Source organism: Kogia breviceps, chromosome 18 (assembly GCF_026419965.1).
Source record: "Kogia breviceps isolate mKogBre1 chromosome 18, mKogBre1 haplotype 1, whole genome shotgun sequence".
In the NCBI taxonomy this organism is placed as follows: domain Eukaryota; kingdom Metazoa; phylum Chordata; class Mammalia; order Artiodactyla; family Physeteridae; genus Kogia; species Kogia breviceps.
This window is the reverse complement of record NC_081327.1, coordinates 30,052,669-30,074,796: the sequence shown is the minus strand read 5'-3', so window position 1 is coordinate 30,074,796 and position 22,128 is coordinate 30,052,669. Positions and strand designations below refer to the sequence as shown.

Sequence of the window (22,128 nt, the reverse complement as noted above, 5' to 3'; positions counted from 1 at the left end):
AAAGGCTTTTTTTAGAGGTGACATCTTGAGGGACAAATAGGAATTAGTCAGTTTCAGAGAAATGCACAGGTATGCGGCCCAGGGGGCTGGATGTGCTTGGGGACACACCTGCAGGTAGTACAGGATGACGAGAGCAGCGAGGTAGGGTGGGCTGAGGAGGGGGAGTTTGGATTTACCTTGAAGGCAATGGGAGCCACTAGAGGGCTTTAAAGAAGTATGCAATAGGTGCTCAATAAATGTTTCCTTATTAGCACACCATCTGTCTTCTCCATTAGACTGAGAGTTCCTGAGAATAGGGTTATTCCTTCTTTGTATTCTCTATTTCCTTCCTGGAATGGCTGGGTATGATTTTGATCAATGAATGAATGAGTGAATAATGCCCCCCAAGATATAACAATACAAAACCCAATGGGTCTTTTCATCCAAACAAGAACCGCTTTTCACTGCCCTGGTCAGGGAGGTGTTGAGGGTTCAGATAGGCTCTGAGATGGGTCCAGAGAACAAAGACCCCTAGTCCTCTGGGCTTCCCTCAGCCTTTGCTTGGCAGCAGGAGTGGGTGCTAGTGCCACCTGGTGGCCACACTGCTCATGGTCTTTTTTTTTTTTTTGTGGTACGCGGGCCTCTCACTGCTGTGGCCTCTCCCGTTGCGGAGCACAGTCCCCCGACGCGCAGGCTCAGCAGCCACGGCTCACGGGCCCAGCCGCGCCGCGGCACGTGGGATCTTCCCGGACCGGGGCACGAACCCGCGTCCCCTGCATCGGCAGGCGGATTCTCAACCACTGCGCCACCAGGGAAGCCCCATGTTCTATTTTGATTGTCTTCCTCCATTGCCAAGGGGCCCTGTCAGGCCAGAGAAGGGGAGCAGGAGCCTGGAGTGGGCAGAAATGCTCTGCTCAGCATGTAACCAAAATTCTGGTCCCTGTTCCCAATGCCAAATGATAATGAGGACAAGGTTTTGAGAATGAAGGAAAGAGAAAAAAGATTTTAATATAACAACACTTCTTTTAATGTACACACATCATTCTCCTATCATTTCACTAGCAAAACCAGGGTCTTCAGAAATCAGTATTAATTACAATACCATCCCACATGGCTATCTATAGCCTTAGAAACACTTTGTTTTCTTTATATGTGGGGGCAGCAGGAGAAAATGGAAAAGAATAGTGGCTTCTCAGGATAGCTTCACCAAAGTGCCAGTTGATTCAACCCAATTGTTTGGAGTGAGAAAAATTTCTTGTCAAGTAGTTCATCATCCTTTCCAAAGTTTCACAGAAAACCCTGTACTCTTCTGCTCTTGGCACTTAGAAACATTCCAGTCTTTTAGCTCTTTGATTATGCCTTCATTCAACAAGCGTGTTTTTCACTTACATCACAGTCCAAATGAGTTTTGCCAACTGCAACTGGCCTTCCCTCGTGATTTGGTATCTGGCTTCTCCGTCTTGTGATGCTGAGATCTTCCAGGGCCTCCTGAGTCACCTCTGCTGTTCTAGAAGAGTCTCCCGGAGAGGCAGGAAGCAACTGGAGCTCACCCCGGGGACACAGTTGCTGGCGGTAGCCACTTTTGGTAGCTCATTCTACCACAAGCACACTAGTGCTGGCCAGTGCCATTTTGGAGTCCTTGAGATATTTATTTATCTATATTTATTTTTTGGTTGCCCCACATGGCTTGTGAGTTCTTAGTTCCCTGACCAGGGATTGAACCTGCGCTCTCTGCAGTAAAAGAGCAGGGTCCTAACCATTGGACTGCCAGGGAATTCCCTTGAGAAATATTATTTGGCCAGCAAATGAGGAGGGTAGGAGAGTAACATCTTGAAAACTACTGTCCTACTCTCTGAAAGAGGGCAGGTCTATTTAAGGAGTGGAGTGGTTTAGCTGCCTGCTCCGGGTCCATTCATGTCCCTCAGTGCTAGGCTTACTCTTCGTTTATACCTTTGCCTAGTTCTCCACGTTGGGGGAAAACTAATCAGATAGGACAAACAGATACAGTGAGGTATGCTGACAGGGAAACACTTTAGAGGCTATGCAGTTAATCAATTGTACCAAATTGTCATTCAAACATTGTATATGTGCTTTTAGCAGTACACGCAAAGCAAGCAGGGATACATGTCATGAATAGTTAGACAACTTCACTGGAGAGTTTTCTTTCCATCCTGAACATTGGGGTTAAAAGTATGGTCAGAAGTAAAACAATAACTTTCCATTTTGACAGGAAGACAAACATTTGGTAAACAGTTCAATTACATTAGCTGGATGGTTCTTCAGGGCTGATACAGATTCTTGGGTCAGCTGTCTACCACCGCTGTTGTCTTCTTATCCTGGTGTGGTTGTCATTTGGGGTCAGCAGCCTTTTCTATAGGCAGTTCAATGCAGAGGCCCTTCTTAATTGGGAAATATGAATTTAAGAGTTGATTCCCTTCAGTTTCCTTGTGCATGAGGTACTTGATAATACCTGATAAGAAGCCTCTCATGTAGGTTGGAGACAGTCCTTTAAATGATGCTTTTTCCAGTATGCATAACCCCTTGGTTATAGATCATGGGGCACCTGATCTTCATCCAAAGATAGATTACAGTGATCAGCTCCAGAAACAAGCTTAGGATATCTTCTTACTTTTTTTTTTTTTTTTTTTTTTGCGGTATGCGGGCCTCTCACTGTTGTGGCCTCTCCCGTTGCGGAGCACAGGCTCCGGACGCACAGGCTCAGCGGCCATGGCTCACGGGCTTAGTTGCTCCGCGGCATGTGGGATCTTCCCGGACCAGGGCACGAACCCGTGTCTCCTGCATCGGCAGGCGGATTCTCAACCACTGCGCCACCAGGGAAGCCCCAGGATATCTTCTTAATAACTCAGTTAAACTTTACAATAATGTAACACGGTAACAAAGAGCTATTTGGGAAGAGAGTTTTAGACGGTAAATACTGACCTCAATTAACAAAACTAGAATTTAACATCTATTGAAACGTAATCTCTTCTCTCTAAAAGTACCCTCATTTTTACCGAATATAGCCAAATTATGATTGTAGAAAGAATATCCCAAGTGGAAAACGCATTTTCTAACCATTTCTTTTTTCATTGTGAGGGCATCAGTCTTGCAGTCAGGGAAGGCTTTAACCCATCAAATAAAAAATGGGGTTTGCCAGGGAGCTGGGAAGATCCAAGTGGCCGTCTTGGGTTTCCCATAGCCCTGACTGTTTAACTCACAGCTATTGTTTACCTATCTTAATTTCTCTGATTTAGGAGCAGACTGTTGCCATGTTATTAAGACATCAGGATGGCAATGAGGGGTTAATTTTCTTTGTAGAAGCAGAATTGACTTTATCTACATGTGCTATAATCTTTAAAGATTCTGTTGTTTACTTTGCATGAAAGTCAGGGCATTTCCCTGATACTCAGGTTCAGTCCCTTTGGTGTGAGCCTCAATTTTGATGATGGATAACATTTTATGTCAGGTCATATAAGATTTTAAGGAATTTAATATAATTTCGGTAACACCCACAATATATTTATATAGACATAACAAAAAGAAGGCTTAATGTTACCTTTTATTTGACAATGCTTCCCCTCTAATTTAATCTACCAAATAATCCTAATTAGTTTAATATTCTTTCTGAGATGCCTCAGGGGCCCTCTGAAGCACCTCAAAGTTAGCTGGAGGTCAGAAGAAGCTTAACTAGAATTTGACATTTGGGAAGTTTGTCAAAAATATCAAAAAGTTTCAAAACACTTGGTGAATGGAATTATAGGTCATTTTGAAACAATACTTATTCACTCAACCAAAGTAATAAAAGATTTCAAAAGCACATACAAGTCACTTAAAGGCAAAGAGATTCATTCACACAATCTGTTATCAAAAGCAGCATTTCAAGAAAACTTTGTTCTTTTAACAGAGAGAGAAAACCAAATTCTTTTTGTTTATTGGTACCACTTTACTGTTAATAACAAAATCCATTCATTTAATTAAATTCAATCTAATCTTAATCAATCCTGACCATTAAAAAACACTCCTTTTTTCAAGGTTCTTTTTCTGTAAACCTTCCATAACTTTATGTGTCCATATTAATCTGTCCCCTTTTTTAAAACTATAAGCAATCAGCTCTAGGACAAAATTATTCTCCTTTTTTTCCCCATGAATATATTTCCAGTCTTCATATCTTCTGTCACTGACAACATATATCCTACTATTTTTACATATTGAAATGTTTCTCTTATTATTTTAGTAGCTTTAGTTATATATAATAATTTTTTAACTCTTAGAAACCTTAACAAAACCAAGAAACAAGTAATTTAACTGGTTGTGATATCAGCATTCCTTGATTAGCAAACTTAAGAATTTATTTCATAACCTCCAAAAACATAGTTTCCTCATAGCATGATTTCTCTTGTATGTGGTACAAGACGCATGTCTAATAAACCCAAACATCTTTAGTTTCCCTCTCGTAAGCAGACAAAAGTAGGTAAACTTAGATTTGTTCAGCAATCAATGTTCCAGTATTTTACCTTAAAAATGATTTTGACATTTAATGTTATCATTTAATTTACTTTAGCAAAACTCTAAAATTTCAAGCTACCAGAAATCTGGAAAAACTATTTCGGGCCCAGCCGCTCCGCGGCATGTGGGATCTTCCCGGACCGGGGCACGAACCCGCGTCCCCTGCATCTGCAGGCGGACTCTCAACAACTGCGCCACCAGGGAAGCCCTGGAAAAACTATTTTTAAGTAGACATTTCTAAAACATAATTATTCCCAAAGTGTTCACTCAAAAGCTTTTATCCCATACCAAGTTAATTTTCTTGCTGACAAAATTTGCAATAGATATACTGGGCTGGCCCAAAGGTTCCTTCGGTTTTTTCATATCTCTCGTAGCACTTAGTTTTCTTTGACTTCATTCGAAACAATTTTGTTAGATTGTATGCGACAGCTGTGATATCAGCATGCATTTTAAAAAGACATCAAAATTGGAAATTTTTGTATAGCCATTTTAATATTGAAGATGGAAGAAAAAAAGCAACATTTTTGGCATATTATGGTTTATCATTTCAAGAAAGGTAAAAACGCAACTGAAATGCAAAACGGATTTGTGCAGTGTAAGGAGAAGGTGCTGTGACTGATCGAACGTGTCAGAAGTGGTTTGCAAGGTTTCATGCTGGAGATTTCTCGCTGGACGATGCTCCACGGTTGGGTAGACCAGCTGAAGTTGATAGCGATCAAATCGAGACATTAATTGAGAACAATCAACATTATACCATGTGGGAGATAGCCAACATATTCAAAATATCCAAATCAAGAGTTGAAAATCATTTGCACCATCTTGGTTGTGTTAATTGCTTTGATGTTTGGGTTCCACAGAAATTAAGTGAAAAAAACCTTCTTGACCATATTTCTGCATGTGATTCTCTAAGGAAAACGTTCCGTTTTTAAAACAAATTGTGACAGGTGATAAAAAGTGAATACTATACAATAATGTGGAACGGAAGAGACTGTGGGGCAAGCGAAATGAATCACCACCAACCACACCAAAGGCCGGTCTTCATCCAAAGAAGGTGATGTGTATATGGTGAGACTGGAAGGGAAGCCCTGTATTATGAACTCCTTCCAGAAAACCAAACGATTAATTCCACCAAGTACTGCTCCCATTTAGACCCACTGAAAGCAGCACTCAACAAAAAGCGTCTGGAATTAGTCAACAGAAAACCCAAAATCTTCCATCAGGATAATGTAAGACCGCATGTTTTTTTGATGACCAGGCAAAAACTGTTGCAGCTTGGCTGGGAAGTTCTGATTCATCCGCCATATTCACCAGACATTGCACCTTCGAATTTCCATTTATTTCGGTCTTTACAAAATTCTCTTAATGGAAAAAATTTCAATTCCCTGGAAGACTGTAAAAGGCACCTGGAACAGTTCTTTGCTCAAAAAGATAAGTTTTGGGAAGATGGAATTATGAAGTTGCCTGGAAAATGGCAGAAGGTAGTGGAACAAAAGGGTGAATACGTTGTTCAATAAAGCTCTTGATGAAAATGAAAAATGTGTCTTATTTTTACTTAAAAACCGAAGGCACTTTTTGGCCATCCCAATAGTATGAACTTATTGACTCTCAGTAAGCCCAAGTACAATAAAAGTACTATACTTAATGTTGATGATTCTAAAGATGTGCCTTGCTAATTAACATACTTAAACAACGAACTTAAACTGACTTTAATGCTAGATATTAATTTAATACTGAATATTCCTCAGATCATGTGAACTTGAAATTTATTTAGCTTAATTTCTCTTGTATTTAGAAATGTTTGATATGTAAGCGCTTACTTTTAGCCAATTAAATAGAGCTCATTTACAAATTAACCTCAGCAATATTATCCAAAGACAGACACATAATGAGACATACATATATCCAGACAGACACAGAGATCTCATAGTTTCTGCTTGAGGTTAAAAATGTCTCTTTGCAGGCTTTCCTGGTGGCGCAGTGGTTGAGAGTCCGCCTGCCAATGCAGGGAACACGGGTTCATGCCCCGGTCCGGGAGGATCCCGCATGCCGCGGAGCGGCTGGGCCCGTGAGCCATGGCCGCTGAGCCTGCGCGTCCGGAGCCTGTGCTCCTTAACGGGAGAGGCCGCAACAGTGAGAGGCCCGCGTTCCGCTTAAAAAAAAAAAAAAAAAAAAAAGAGCCTCTTTGCCTTTTTCAAACCCTTGGCTTGAGGTTCTGTTGCAGCAAAAATAGAAATGAAGTTTCCCTTCTCCCGAGAACAAGGAAAATAAAGGGAACACTGAACAGGCTAGGGAGGAAAGATAACCTGGCCTGAAAGAGTTAATCACTCCTAGTTTTTTGGTTTTTGTTCTCTTACTAGCATCTGTAGTTTCTGTAACTAGATTTGTGCTTCACAAAGCTAACCTATTACTCTTTAACACTATATGAATTACATCCTGCACTCCCTTGTAGTAAATCACCCCATGTATAGGATTTGCATTTCAGAAACAAGGTCGCAGGCCCGATAACCCAGGTTGAGACAAACCGACCCAATTACCCGACTGCCTGACGCCATCTGTGACTGTTTTGAAATAATGCGGGAAGAAGAAGAATGCAAGACCTTCACTACTTTGATCCTTATCATCTAGCCGGGACTGCAGCCCCACATATAAAATCTTCTCCGATTCCCGAAGGAGGTGGGGGGCACAGTCCTTGAGGCGCTAGCCTGCTGTGTCTTCCCTTGTGCCTGGCAGAAAAATCAAGCCACCTCTCTCTTCCTCCAAAATCTCTGTCTCCGAATTTCTTTTCGGCATCGGTGCACAGAGAAGCCGAGATTTCGGCCACAAGATGGGGCTCCTCCGGGATCTGCTCGCAGGCAGGCGGCTCCGCAGTGCCCCTCGGCTTGATCGGAAGCTTGGGGACCTCTCTCCACGCCCTTCAGGAGAGCGGAGGGTTCGAGGATATCCCTGAGTCCAGATCACCAGGGACTCCCTGCCCCAGGGCTGTGCCCCGATCACACCCGGCCCGCCGACTCGGCTGCGGAATTCCGAGGCTGCGGCAGAGAACGCGGGAAAGGCTGACCCAGCAGCTGCCAGGCTTCTTTGGCCTTAAGGACATCTTCTCTTCTCTTGCCTGTGCCGGCCTGGACTTCCACTTTGAGAAAACACTAAATATTGGAGGATCAGAAAGAGGGCAGGGCATATGGAGGTCGCGACACACCCCGTCAGCACCTACGGTGAGTCTCTGGGAGTGCACTCCGTGACCTTTGACCATCCCCGTAGGGGAACTTCGGTTCCAATTTGGAGGATTTTCCTGCAAAGGGAAATCCTGATGTGGAATTCTCCCTGCAAAGGGAGATTCTGATGTAAGGCGCCGCTTTGGGGCAACCATCCAGGTCGAGTGGGACTCGGAAGTCACGTTTGGGCAGGTCTCTGCCATATGTTTCTAGTTTTTATTTCTTCCTTTTTTTCTCTCTCTTTTTTTTTTTTTTTTTTAATTTTTTTTTGCGGTACGCGGGCCTCTCACTGCTGTGGCCCCTCCCGCTGCGGAGCACAGGCTCCGGACGCGCAGGCTCAGCGGCCATGGCTCACGGGCCCAGCCGCTCTGCGGCATGTGGGATCCTCCCGGACCAGGGCACGAACCCGTGTCTCCTGCATCGGCAGGCGGACTCTCAACCACTGCACCACCAGGGAAGCCCTCTTTTTTTTTTTTGAGCATCCCTTTGCTGTTTCCTTTTATGGTTTATGTTTATGTGTGACTTCCAGCTGACGAGGTGAAGGTTTATGTTTTGATTTGAGCGCGGTAACATCTAACGTCTGTTACCAACTGCTCTAGCCAAAATGGGAAGCGGTTCCACCAGCATCTGGGAACTTTTAGGGAAAATCTTAAATGACTGGTCGACCTGTAGCTATGATCCAATGACAAAGAAAAATGGCCTGAAAATGGGTCTCCTACAATTAGATCTTTATTGCCACAGGATGGGGAAAATGGACTGAGGTTCCCTTATGTTCAGGACTTTGTGCCCTTTTTATTATAATTCTGCTCTATGTGGCTCCATAATCAAAAGCCGGAGGAATCAGAAAAAAACAAAAAGACTCCCCTGACATTCTAAATGATCCTCTTCTAACCTCTCCCAATTCTCAGGGCCGGGGCGGGGGCGGGGGGGAACCAAGATTCCCCCACCCTGCAAGTTCCCTTACTCCTTCAGATTCTTCTAATCAAACTAACCCCACCTCCCCAGAGGGACAATCCCCGCTAGGACAACATTTTATCAGCCAGTCTGCCCCTGTTATCAGAGCCAATTTGAGCACTATCTGGTTTAAATTTTAGCTGTGAAACCATGACCACAAAAAGAGAAAGATCATTTTTGACAGTATGGCCACAGTGTTCTTTAGACTCTGGAGAAAACTGGTTAAAATAAAACTTTTCTTAAAATTGCAAAGCCAGTTCTTTTTGCATGTGCAATTAGAAAAGGCTAGCTTGTTAAAATACTTTTCTTCAAAATTCTGACCCTGAGAGAACAAAAATATGCCTAGGATGAAGCTTGAAGTTAACTCTTATCATGTCTTTGAGTTACAGACACAGTCCACTTTGCTTGAGAGTTCAGCCTTGGGTTAATTAGTAGAACTTCAAGACAAAAAAAAAAAAAAAGAGGCAAAGAGACATTTTAAATCTCAAGTGGAAACTATGAGATCTCTGTCTGGATATATGTGTATGTCTCAGTATGTGTTTCTGTCTTTGGATAATATTGCTGAGGTTAATTTGTAAAGGAGCTCTATTTAATTGGCTTTAAAGAAAAGTAAGCACTTACAAATCAAACAATTCTAAATACAAGAAAAGTTAAATAAATTTCAGGTTCATGTGAACTGGGAAATATTCAATATTAAATTAATATCTGGTATTAATGTTTACGTTTGTTGATCTAATTAATCTGGACATGTCTTTAGAGCCATCAACATTAAGTACAATACTTTTATTGTGCCTAGGTTTAATATAAACTAAATAAGACCTTATTATATCTGCTACAAATTTGTCAGCAATGAAAATAACTCGATGTGAAGAAACTTTTAAGAAGAAAAATTGCAAATGAGATAAGAACTTTGGATGAATTTTTAGGAATAATTATGTTTTAGGAATATTCGCTTAAGCATGATCTCTCCAGATATTCGACAACTTGAAAATTTAGAGTTTGCTAAATTAAGTTAAAGGATGGAAGTTTATTAAATAACTAGGCCATTTCCAAATAAAATACTGAAACAGTAATTACTGAACACTGGCTTCCTTTTACAGAGAAACAAAAGGTTTAGAACTATTAAAAAATGTGCTTGGTGCCACACTGAGATATTTTCTATAAGAAAGCACATTCTTCAAAAATTATTATTTGGATATATGTTTTTCCAATCTACAGAGTACTGATATAAAGGACAGTTCATGGTTGCTTGAGGAAAGTAGGAAGTGTGTTTTTAGTAAGGAAGGTATGAGGAATGGAATTGTATTTTATTAAGGGATAAGGAAGTAGGTCTGACTTACAGGTGGCTGTTTCTGAATGGGAAAATAAAGAAATGGATACAGAAAGTGATAAAAAAAGGTTTGCAGAATGCGGACCCTTAGAAAAGAGTTTTATACATGGTACAAGTTTTCTTAAGATGCTGAACTGCCTTGGATGACAGATTTCAAGCTTGCTTATTTATTTATTCATTCATTCATTCATTTATTTTTGACTGCATTGGGTCTCCGTTGCTGCACGCGGGCCCTCTCTAGTTGCAGCCAGCGGGGGCCACTTTTTGTTGCGGTGCGTGGGCCTCTCATTGCAGTGACCTCCTGTTGCAGAGCACGGGCTCCAGGCGTGCAGTCTTCAGTAGTGGTGGCGCACAGGCTTAGTTGCTCCGCGGCAAGTGGGATCTTCCTGGACCAGGGTTCGAACCCATGTCCCCTGCATTGGCAGGCAGACTCCCAACCACTGTGCCACCGGGGAAGTCCCATGCTTCTTTACCTTTTAAATGATCCGTTTGATATTTGCCTTTAAAATCTTTTATCGTTACTTTGGCTAAGTAAATAACTACTGTTTCCCAGTGACGTATGATCTTATCTGAGTGTTCTAAACGCTTTTGATTTTTTTGATAAAACTTCCCAAATCAAATGTAACGAAGTTTCTTTGACCTCTAGGTAACTTTGCGGTGCTTCAAATGGCCCCTGAAACATCCCCAAAAGAGAGATTACACTAATTAGGTTCATTTGGTATGTTAAAAGTATGTGGGAAGTATTGTCAAATGTGTAATAAATCTTCTTAGGTTATATTGTATGGTAATTGTTACTAATATAGATAGTCTAGAAATTATATGGAGTTTCAAAAAAATTCTGATATGTCCTGGTAAAATGTTATCAGTCATAATTCTAGTTATTAAGTGTCATATGTCACAACAGTAACCAAGTTACCTTGGTAATTACACTGTAATCAGATTTTAAATTTGCCTTAAGTCTTTTGTCTCTATAGACACAGCTTCACCCTGATGTCTTTGCAAAAATGCTTCCTCTTCAAGAAGATTTATAAAAAGGACTTTTGGATAAATACAAGTTTCTGACTTTCAGACCATAATGCTAAATTGGATATAAAGAAGCTCTTCTCCTCAAGCTACTTATGGTTTACAACAATTTGGTGATTTACACTTATGGGTAAGATTAAAACATTAATCTTCTCTATCTGCTCCCTCCAAAGACTGGAAACTTTTAGGTCCCCAGCAGCTTTATCAGATAAATTAGGAAGGCTACCTCACTAACAGGTATAGAAATCTCATGGTATTTTCGGGACCTTGAAAAGGGAGGAATTCACCTACATCTGGTAAGCGAAATCTGTGACAAGGCCTTGGTGTGACTTCCCTGAGAGGTCTTTTAAAAGTTCAGTCTGAGACTCCTTATAAAAGTTTCAGCAAGCAAAAAGCCTATATGATCAATTACAGTTATATAAATCATCAGGCCAAGTTTATTGATACCAGACTAAAATTTGGTTCTCTGTCTCTGTTAAGAGAACAAAGTTTTCTTGGAGTGCTGCTTTAATAACAGACTATGTAAATTTCTTTGCCTTTAAGTGATTTACATTTGCTTTTAAAATCTTTTGTTACTTCGGTAAAGCAAATAAGTATTATTTCACAATGCTCTATAAAGATTATGATGGCACACATAGATAAAGTTCACTCTGCTTCTACACAACTTAACCCCTCATTGTCAGACTTTTGCCATCCTGATGTCCTGAAAACATGACAACAGTCTACTTCTAAATCAGGGGATTAAAAATGTGTAAACAATAGCTGTCAATCAAACAGTCAGGGCTATGGAAAATCCAAGATGGCTGCTTGGCTTTTTCCGGCTCCCTAACAAACCTCATTTTTTTTTTTTTTTTTTTTTTTGCGGTATGCGGGCCTCTCACTGTTGTGGCCTCTCCCGTTGCAGAGCACAGGCTCCGGACGCGCAGGCCTAGCGGCCATGGCTCACGGGCTTAGTTGCTCCGCGGCATGTGGGATCCTCCGCGGCATGTGGGATCTTCCCGGACCAGGGCACGAACCCGTGTCTCCTGCATCGGCAGGCGGATTCTCAACCACTGCGCCAGCAGGGAAGCCCCAAACCTCATTTTTTATTTGATAGGATAAAGCCTTCCCTGGCTGCAAGGTTAATGCCCTCACAGTGAAGAAAAACAATTATGTTTTACTGAATATTAAATTCTAGTTTTGTTAATTGAAGTCTGTGTTTACCAAGACTCACTTCCCAGATAGTTCCTTGCTGTTATGTTATATTGCTAAAAAGTTTAATTGAATTATTAAAGGCCACTCTAAGTTTGTTTCTAAAGCTTATCTCAGTAATCTATCTTTGGATGAAGATCAGATGCCCCATGACCTATAACCAGAGGATTATACATACTGGAAAAGACATAATTTAAAGGACTATCTCCAAACTGGATGGAAGGACCCTTATCAGGTACTCTTAACTAGCTCAGACACAGTAAAACTAAAGGGAATTAATTCTTGGATTAATTTCCACTTACAAAGGGCCCCTGCACTGGACTGGCCTATAGAGAGGGCAGCTGACCTCAAAATCACCTTAAAACAATGCTCAGAGGAGAAACTACACTCACACCAGGATGAGAAAAAGACAACATCAGAAATAGACAGCTTACCCAAGATCCTGGACCTGACTCATATGCCCATTTATAATGTTCTCTTGACTTCTTGGACCTTCGCATATGAATCAAATGTTTTTCTATCATAGGCACAATCCTATGCTAGTTTTAAAAATCAATCCAGTTGTTGGGTTTGTGGCCAATTACCTATGTCTAGTATCTGGATTACCTGAGTGGATTTCTCTACTCCAAGGCTCTAATTGGTTGACTCTTAAGAAATTAATCTTGGGCTTCCCTGGTGGCGCAGTGGTTGAGAGTCTGCCTGCCGATGCAGGGGATACGGGTTCGTGCCCTGGTCTGGGAAGATCCCACATGCTGTGGAGCGGTTGGGCCCATGAGCCATGGCCGCTGAGCCTGCACGTCCGGAGCCTGTGCTCCGCAACAGGAGAGACCACAACAGTGAGAGGCCCGCGTACCACAAAAAAAAAAAAAAAAAAAAAATTAATCTTAAAAGGAAAATTATAGTCAGGTTCAGGCCACTATTGATATCACCAGATAAGATACCCTCACCTGACCAATTAATAATACCTGCTCTGACCCTGACCATAAATATGAATTTTCTTCTATTACTCAAAGTTCAATCAGAGCAACAAGCAAAATTTCAGCCAAGGAATAAAACCTCCCACAATTATGGGATGGATTTATGTAATTAACACCAGGCTATGGTAATTTAAGGTTAAAGGCTTCTCTATGTTGGGAACAATTAAATCATACTAAGGATAATCATTCTAGTAACACTAGGAAACTGGGCTGAGTACCTTATGGACAATGCCAATATATAATTTCCCTGAAGAATAGGGATTGGTATAGAACAGACTAAGTCAAGACAACCTGGGATATACTGGGTTGCACCTAATGGAAGTTCTTGGCTTAATTCTTACTTATGACTTTATTAATACTGCCAGCTATGCTATTTGTATTTTGCCTATTTCAAAAAAAGTATTGTTTCTTACGTTACCAAATGTGTGACTGAGTCTCTGATAAAATGAGGATATATAGTTCCATAGGAGATCAATTGATTACCATAACCTAACTCTAGATATGAGAGGAAGCAACAAGAGGGAATATCCTGGACCATAAGAGACTAGGAAGACAGGTGGTCCAGAGACTTCTGGATACGAGTAAAGGCCTAGTCCAGTAATAATAGCACATGGAGTGGCCTATCAGCAAAATCTTCACCAGACCTGGGAAAGAGCATTCCTAGTACTGTGGGACAAAATGGTCATGAAATGCCCCAAACCATGGTTGAAATTATGACCATAAAGGGGCCCTGCCGACGGAAAACTGACACTTGCCATCTACCTCTACAAGGATTAAATCATGAGCTTCTGTAGCTGGTGACCTTCAACACCCTCTACAAGGAGTTCAGGGTGGAGATCTTAAATGAGGCACTCTGTGCTCTGGGAAAAACAGACAGGACAGGCCTTCAGATAGTTCAATGCTTTCAGAAGATTTTATGAGCCCCAATTCTTGCATCTTCTCATACCTAGAGAAACACTGATAGCATTAACAGTGACACTTAGGTGTTATTTTAGGCAAGTCCTTTTATTGCTAAGAACTTGAGTTTTCTGAGCTGTGTTAGATTTGGGATGTTACCAGCCATTCTCAAAAGAATGTCTGCTGGCAGCTGGTAACTGCAACCTTACTTCTTAAAGGTCTCCTCTGGTAACTATTACACTTTTAGATGAAAAACTTGCTTTAGATCATATGTTAACAAAAAGAGAAAACACATATGTAGTGACCGGTAGCTCCTGTTAGTTATATGTTAATACCACATCAAAGGTTAAAACCTTCTTTGATGAAACTAGATAACCAGCTACCTAGCTACAAGTCTCCCCAAAGCGCCAGACCTAGACTGGGTTTCAGGCTTATTCTCCTAAAAAGAAATGAGATCTATTTTGTCTATTAACGTTTAGGTTGTCACTCCTCCAAATACTTCTAACAGGGTCTGTTACACCTACATCAATCACACTAGGCTAATAGAAGAGGACATAAAATTATATATATGAACACACCAAATGGCTCCATTCCTTTAGACAGCGTAACCCAAGTGCTGACTCTATCTAGACCAGGATCAAAATTACTACCAAGCATAACACGGCTCTTAGTCCTGCTTGGGCCCCCGGCTACAATCATTCTTTTACTAAACTTTGGCCTCTGTTTTTTTTTTAAACTACTTGTTAAGTTCTGTCTCTTCCAGATTACAATAGGTTCACATCAAGATAATGATGATGCAAAGATTCCAGCCATTTCTCGGAACAGATCCTGCCAAAACAACAACACAAGTCACCCCGGTGCCCTTCATAAGACAGGGTGAGAGCTCCGTGACCCCAACTAGGTAGGGTCTGCGAGCCCCTTGCCAGCCTAAAGAAGCTACAGAAGACATACTGTCGTCCCTTATCCTCCCAATGAAGATTTCTTGGGGTTCACACCTCTCAGGGGGGATATAAAATAGGAGATAGATGGGCCCCTGGGCCGGATAGCTGGTGTTTGTCAAGTGGAGCAAAACTGAAGTTTTGTCCTCAGCCAGACAAGAATGACGCCTGTTTCTCTCCCTCCATTGATATGGAAGGAATGAACTAGCAGTGGGGAATTTGTTGCAGCAAAAATAGAAGTGAAGTTCTCCCTCTCCTGAGAACAAGGGAACACTGAACAGGCTAGAGAAGAAAGATAACCCGGCCTGAAAGAGTTAATCACTCTTAGTTTTTTGGTTTCTCTTCTCTTACTAGCATCTGTAGTTTCTGTAACTAGATTTGTACTTCACAAAGCTAACCTATTACTCTTTAACACTATGTGAATTACATCCTGCACTCCCTTGTAAAATCACCCCTTGCAGGATTTGCATTTCAGAAACAAGGTCGCAGGCCAGATAACCCAGAGACAAACCGACCCAATTACCCGACTGCCTGACGCCATCTGTGACTGTTTTGAAATAATGCGGGAAGAAGAAGAATGCAAGACCTTCACTACTTTGATCCTTATCATCTACCCGGGACTGCAGCCCCACATATAAAATCTTCTCCGATTCCCGAAGGAGGTGGGGGTCACAGTCCTTGAGGCGCTAGCCTGCTGTGTCTTCCCTTTGTGCCTGGCAGAAAAATCAAGCCACCTCTCTCTTCCTCCAAAATCTCTGTCTCCGAATTTCTTTTCGGCATCGGTGCACAGAGAAGCCGAGACTTCGGCAACAGTTCTACTTATTAACCCAAGGCTGAAGTCTCAGGCAAAGTGGGCTGCATTTCTATTTCAAGGACATGTCAGAGTTAACCTCAAGCTTTCTCCTAGGCATATTTTTGTTCTCACAGGGTCAGAATTCTGAAAAAAAGTATTTTATCAAACCAGCTTTCTCTAACTGCATATGCAAAAAGAAACAGTTTGGGAATAAAAAAACTTCATCTTGGCCATTTTTCTCCGGAGTCTAAAGAACACTGTGGCCATGCAGTGTTAAAACAAACAAACAAACAAACAAAAACTTCTTTCTCTTTCTAGAGCATATTAAAAATCACCCAGTTTTGTAAAATACACCCTAGGGAATAACTGCAAGATGGAATAGTGCTCTCATTACCCATTTTCCTTTTAGACATAGCGTTATAGCTGTAAGTTGGTCATTCGGCCATAATCCTTCCCAAGGAACTTTCAGACGGAATTGAAACGGCACCTCCCATGTTTAAAAGCAGAGAGACGACAAAGGAACAACAAAGGAACCAAACCCAACAAGGACAGCTAAACAAACAGGAACCTTTCAAAACTCAAAAGGGAACAACTTCTCCGGGTTCTCTGGTCCCACTCAACCGTGACTTCCATACCAGTGGTGCAACAAACACCCCGTAAAGGGCTGGAAGTTTAACGACCTTCCTTAAAAGTACGGAATCAAGGATCTCGGTGTGCACACCAGGGGACTTACCCAAATGGCCAAGGTGTCTCGACTCTTCCAAAATCTGTTTCCTTTTCCTCCAAGAAGGTTCAAGTTGCAGGAGACCACGTCCTATCTGGGGAGAGAGACCGGAGTTCCGCAGAGCTAAATGGGGCTCCGGGCAGCTGCTTGGACAGTCCTTCACTCTCTTCCCGGAAGGCGGCCCTCTGGCCGGCGTGGGCTCCAAGTGCAACCTGGGGCGGGGGCGGGTCCTCCCCTCGCCGCTCCGACAGGGTTCCATTGGACTTGGGTAGGGGATGGACAGCACCCCACTGGGGGAAGCGAGGTGCCTCTGGCCGGCTCAACCAATTTGTAACCGAAAATTTGGTCCCTGTCCCCGATGCCCAATGAGAATAACGAGGGCAAGGTTTTGAGGATAAAGGAAAGAAAAATTTCTTAATGTGCCAGCAAATGAGGAGGGTAACAGACTAAGATCTTGAAAACTACCTGTCCTACTCTCTGAAAGAGGGTAGGTCTATTTAAGGAGGATTTTGAGGGTGGGGATCGCAAGACTGTGCGACTGAGACCTTGCTGGGCTGGATCCGCTTCTTTTGATACTTACGTGATTCACGGACCTTGTGGTGGTCTGCCTCCAGTCAAGGCAGGCCAGACTGACTGTTTTTCTGCTGACTGCTTGATCCTACACAGCTGTGATTCAGGAGAAAAAGCAATAGCCAAACAGGCTAGAGCCTATCAGCATAGTTAGCAGAGAGAAGCAGCATGTGTACATTATTTGAATTAATACATGAGTTAAAAGAGAAGGTCAGTTGTTAACATTTTAACTCTTATATTTGGCTACAAGCAGACATACCTGCCTGCTCAGCCAGTTAGAGGTGCCTCTGTAAATGCCAACCCAGGTCAGTCTGTCCTTACCTGCAAGACCTGCGTCCCGAATCCCCATAACTTGAGCCCAAGGGAGTCATTGATCTCACCCCATAGGACAGAGAAGCCCTTTATCTATGGCCACTCAGACCGTGGTGCTTTTCACAAGGGCCCCTGCCATTGTCAGCAGATGATGGAATTCAGGTGAGGAAGGCATGAAAGGGAGGTAACGACCAGTGTCCTCCCAATATCCTTCTCATCCTCTTCCTAAGATCCTCTTCCTGATTCTGTCCAGAGAAGCAATGTATCCAGTTACACAGTCTTTCTCCCACCCCAGACTCTTACAGCTAAAGTTGCCAGGTTACATGAATCTGGCCATTGAGATGTAGATGGACATCCAGGTAGGTTTCTAGGAAATCCACTCTTCTTCAGAGTCAAGAGGCACAGATTCAGCAGGCCTCTGCCCTTTGCTCTTTCTCTTTATTTCCCTTCTTCCTGCCTGAAAGGTGGGCAAGATGTCAGCGGTAGATTAGCCATTTTTCTCCATGACTGTGAGAACCACATGCTGTAGATGGTAGAACAGGAAGCTAGAAGGAGTCCAAATCCTTGATGACTTTCTTAAGCATCACCGGAGGCATCCTGGGCTTCTGGGCATGTCCAGGAGGAGATCCTCACTAAAGTCCTTCTCCAGAACCGGGGACACTTCTCCCTTTTCTTCCTGCTGAAGAACACTCTTCTCTCTGACTCATTGCCTATTTGTTACAAGAAAATGAGAAAAACTCATTGTTAAGAGACCACGGTTAGATTTCAGTTACATGCAGCCACTTATCATCCTAACGCATATGAGTATAATATTTTTGCTTTTGGATAGTGAGTCCAGATGGACATAAGAACCAGAAAGCATGGGATTGGGGTGTGTGTGGAGAAAGCCAGCAAAGATATTTTCCTTGAGATACAGGAGAGGTCTGTTCAAGATGAAATCTCTTACTTTGTGATCTAGGGCGAGTCATTTGCTTCCTAGCATTGTGTAGGCAAATTATATTTATATATAAATGTATATAGATTTAAGTGCATGCATATATAACATGTTTATAAAGTATGTACATGTGTACAAATTACAAATGTGTACACATATAAATTTATTTTCATATCTAGTACTTATTTGTAATTGAAGAGGGCGTTGGAACTAGTTGAGGACCCATGCCCCTACCAGCTGGACCATGGTATGCCTAGATGGCTGGGGACCAAGGAATAAAGCACATCAGTGTAGTTAGAAGCACAGACTGCAGCCAGACTTCCTGGCTTCAAATCCCAGTCCCACCAGCTAGTGAGTTGTCTCTTCTCTTTGTGTCTCCATTTTCCCCACTTACAAATGGGGATAATACTACTACATCATCGACTCATTAAGAGGATTCAAAGAGTTGCAATTTGTAAAGCACTGGGAATAGTAACTGCGGCAGGATAAGCTAATGTGCTTGTTAATTGAATGTCAGTCCAGTGGGTTGGCCTCGTCCAAGGTGCTGATGCTCCTAAGGTCTCAGTCCTCCTGGGAACCACGGCCTGTGAGACCTGGATGGCCCCATTTTCTATTTTAACAAAGCCAGGTACTGCTTGTGCCATGCTCCCTTCCAATCCTAAAACTCCGGTGGGGAACTCTATACATTTAATTGCTTACCTAAAAATTCTAGTCTTGGTTCTGACACTCCCTGATCTGATTCTGCAGCTCACTTGAAACGTCAGAGTGGCAATGTCCTTCCTTATCTGTGAAGTGAGTTTGCCTCATTTATCGGCCCTGCCCTCTCACTCCTCTCCATTGATAGGTTATTGTTACTATCAAGTGGCTGGAGATGAGAGTCGGGGGTCAATGGCAACTACCAGGGAAGTCTGGGGTGCCGTGGTGCAAGAACAGAAATGTAGCAAGAACCTGGGAATGGACTCGGGGTGGGCAGTAGGCAGGTACCCTGTTGTTGGCCTGACCATGGCCTTCAAGTCTCTACCCCAGGCTCACCGTTGCCAGAAGCTGAGTTTTTGCTTCAGGCCTCTCCTCTTCTGACTCCACATCTTCCTGTCCTAGGCTGAGACTCTGGACTGGAGCCTGAAGCTGCAGTAGGTGCGGTGGCTGCACCCTCTATATTCTTTGCTGTAGAAACAATCAACCGTGGCTCAAGGGTATGTTCCGGCCACGACCCCTGCTGGGCCTTCTCTGGACGGAGATGGTTTCCCTTGATTTCCTGCAGCCCAACCCCTTACCTTCATGCTCTGCTAGGGGCCCAGCTCAGCCCCTCCCAGGCCTGATGACAAGCCAGTAGCTAATAAGAAAGACCTCAGAAGCCAATCACTTGCCAGCTCTTTCAGGAGCCTCTGGTTACCACACTTCTGTCTCCAGCTCTTCTGGGTCATAGCTGAGGTCAGGGCCTCCCTGAAACATGGCCCAGCTGAGGGAGCATCTCCCTTGCCAGCAGCCTAATGGGGACTGACGGCGGAGGGCTTGTGAGGCAGCCAGGTCCTGCAGGAGGTTGGCTGCTGCCTGGCAAGGCCTGTGGAGGCTGGTATTTCCGAAGCTGGAACTTCCTGCCCAGTGGTCACATGCACTCAGGCCCAAGGAGACTCAGATTTGGCTACTCAGACCCCAATGCAAACCTCTGGGGCAGTTTCCTAAGGAGGGGACAAGGGAACAGAGACATTGTTTCGGCTACATGAAAACACAGCAGTAGCTGGGCTGCCTTTGAAATGGGCAAAGGTGGGTGAGAAGGAGAAGAAATAGATCATCATTATGTAACTGACATGTACTAAATGTATAACAACAAGCTGTGTAAGCTAGCACTATTCTGAATCCAATATTAATATTTAATCCTACCTATGATCCTATGAGGCGGTGGGGTCATTGTCATTGCCATGGATCGATGATAAACTGAGGCAAAGGGAGGTTAAGTAACTTGCCTAAGTCTTCACACAATTGAGTGATGGAACCAGGATTTGGATCCAGGCAATGTGGCCCCAGAGAGGTTGCTCTTAAGTGTTCGTCATCTTTATTTGATCCCACTGATCCTCTTGGAAGTCTTATTCCCACTCTTCAGAAGCTAGAGAGACTCAGATTTTACATAACTTGTCCAAGATTCCACAGGAGTAAGTAGTAGAGCTGGTATTCAAACCCAGGTCTAATCTGATTCAAAACCTTTGTTCTTTTCAGTAATCCAGGGCAAACCACAGACCTCAGGCCAAATCCAGCCCACTACCTCTCTTGTAAATAAAGCTACTTTTATGCTACAACAGGAGTGTTGAGTACTTCTGACAGAGACCTTTACAGAAAATGTTTGCTGAAACCTACGCTAAAAACGTAGAATGGGTGAAAAGCAGCAACTCCCACTTCTGTCTGTCAGCAGCTGCCTAGAAAGGTAGTCATTCACATTTTAGTGTGAATTCACCAATCACATCTGTGGTTGCTCCCTGAGAGTATATCATAGAGTCAAAAACAGAAGGGGGGACTTCCCTGGTGGTCCAGTGGTTAAGACACTGCCCTTCCACTGCAGGGGGCATGGGGTTCCATCCCAAGTCAGGGAACTAAGATTCTGTATGCCATGCAGTGTAGCCACCACCCCCCCAAACAAACAAAAAACAGAAGGGACTTTACAGACTCACCTAATCCAACCTTTTCATTTTACCGATTGGAAAACTAAGGTTTCATAACTGTTGCCAGGAAAACAGATGAGATATTGGATCTGGGGTGGGGATTAAAATGAAAAGTCAACATAATGCAGGGTGATGGAGATTCAGAAATGAACTCTGTTGTCATACTGATTTCATTTGGGGTGAGGACAGAGAGAGATGCCATGTACTATTGGAAGAAAGAGATCCCCAAAGGTAATATATACCTGTGAGTCTTCAACATTTGAGAATCTGATGAATGTATCAATTCTCTCTCCCAGAAAGGTAGACACAACCTCATGCACACAAAAATTTGCGTTTCATTTCAGAAGGTTCTGATATTTCTGAAGCTTATCCATGAACACTTAGTGTTAATAACCTCTGACCCATTGCACAGATGAACAAATTGAGGCCTAGGGAGAGACTCCACATATCAGGGCCTTTTGGAAGGAGATAAAAATGAAGCTCTATCTCTCCAAACATAGGACAGGAGTGTGATTAAAACTGGGACATTTCAAAAGCCCACCAGTTTCTTTTTCTTTTTTTTTTTTTTTTGTGGTACGTGGGCCTCTCACTGTCGTGGTCTCTCCCGTTGCGGAGCACGGGCTCCGGACGCACAGCCTCAGCGGCCATGGCTCACGGGCCCAGCCGCTCCGCGGTATGTGGGATCTTCCCGGACCGGGGCACGAACCCGTGACCCCTGCATCAGCAGGCGGATTCTCAACCACTGCGCCACCAGGGAAGCCCATCCACCAGTTTCTTAAAGTGAAGCCCACCTGCGAGGCTTCTCCAACTACATTTGTCAGCCTAGAGGACAGAGTGGCAGCCAGCCCCCCAGAAGAGCTGCCCTTTCCTCCTCTGCCCCAGGCTCCCTACTTTACTCCCGAAGGGCCCCTTATTAAATGTCGGCAGGCATGGGGGGAGGGCTGGAAGCAATGTGGCTGCCTTTTGTTTGATTCATTATAATAAACCCGAACTCCAATTCTGGAGGTAAAATTTAAATGATCAGATGATAATACCCCCTTGGGATGTCTGCCCAACTCCAAGTCGACAAGCCAAACCCACCCCGACATCTTTGGCATAAATGTATTTGACTCTCCCAATGCTGCTGTGCAAGGT

At 43.2% G+C, this 22,128-nt stretch overlaps 1 protein-coding gene and 1 long non-coding RNA gene across 4 annotated transcripts in view; one reads left to right on the top strand and one right to left on the bottom strand.

The window, feature by feature from the left end:
- Window positions 1-16,713, bottom strand: part of LOC131745370 (liver carboxylesterase-like) — a 72,388-nt gene extending 55,675 nt beyond the window's left edge. The window contains exon 1 of one of the 3 annotated variants that reach the window (XR_010837910.1): window positions 16,534-16,702. The gene's annotated coding sequence lies outside the window, so the exon portion shown is untranslated. Of the gene's footprint in view, window positions 1-16,533 lie in introns of all 3 variants that reach the window. The other 2 variants (XM_067020113.1, XM_067020112.1) reach the window with 2 other exon arrangements.
- Window positions 7,007-18,516, top strand: LOC131744431 (uncharacterized). The gene is made up of 3 exons (XR_010837911.1): window positions 7,007-7,697; window positions 10,956-11,134; window positions 14,833-18,516. It is a non-coding gene; the product is annotated as an uncharacterized lncRNA (long non-coding RNA).
- Window positions 18,517-22,128: the final 3,612 nt, after the last annotated feature.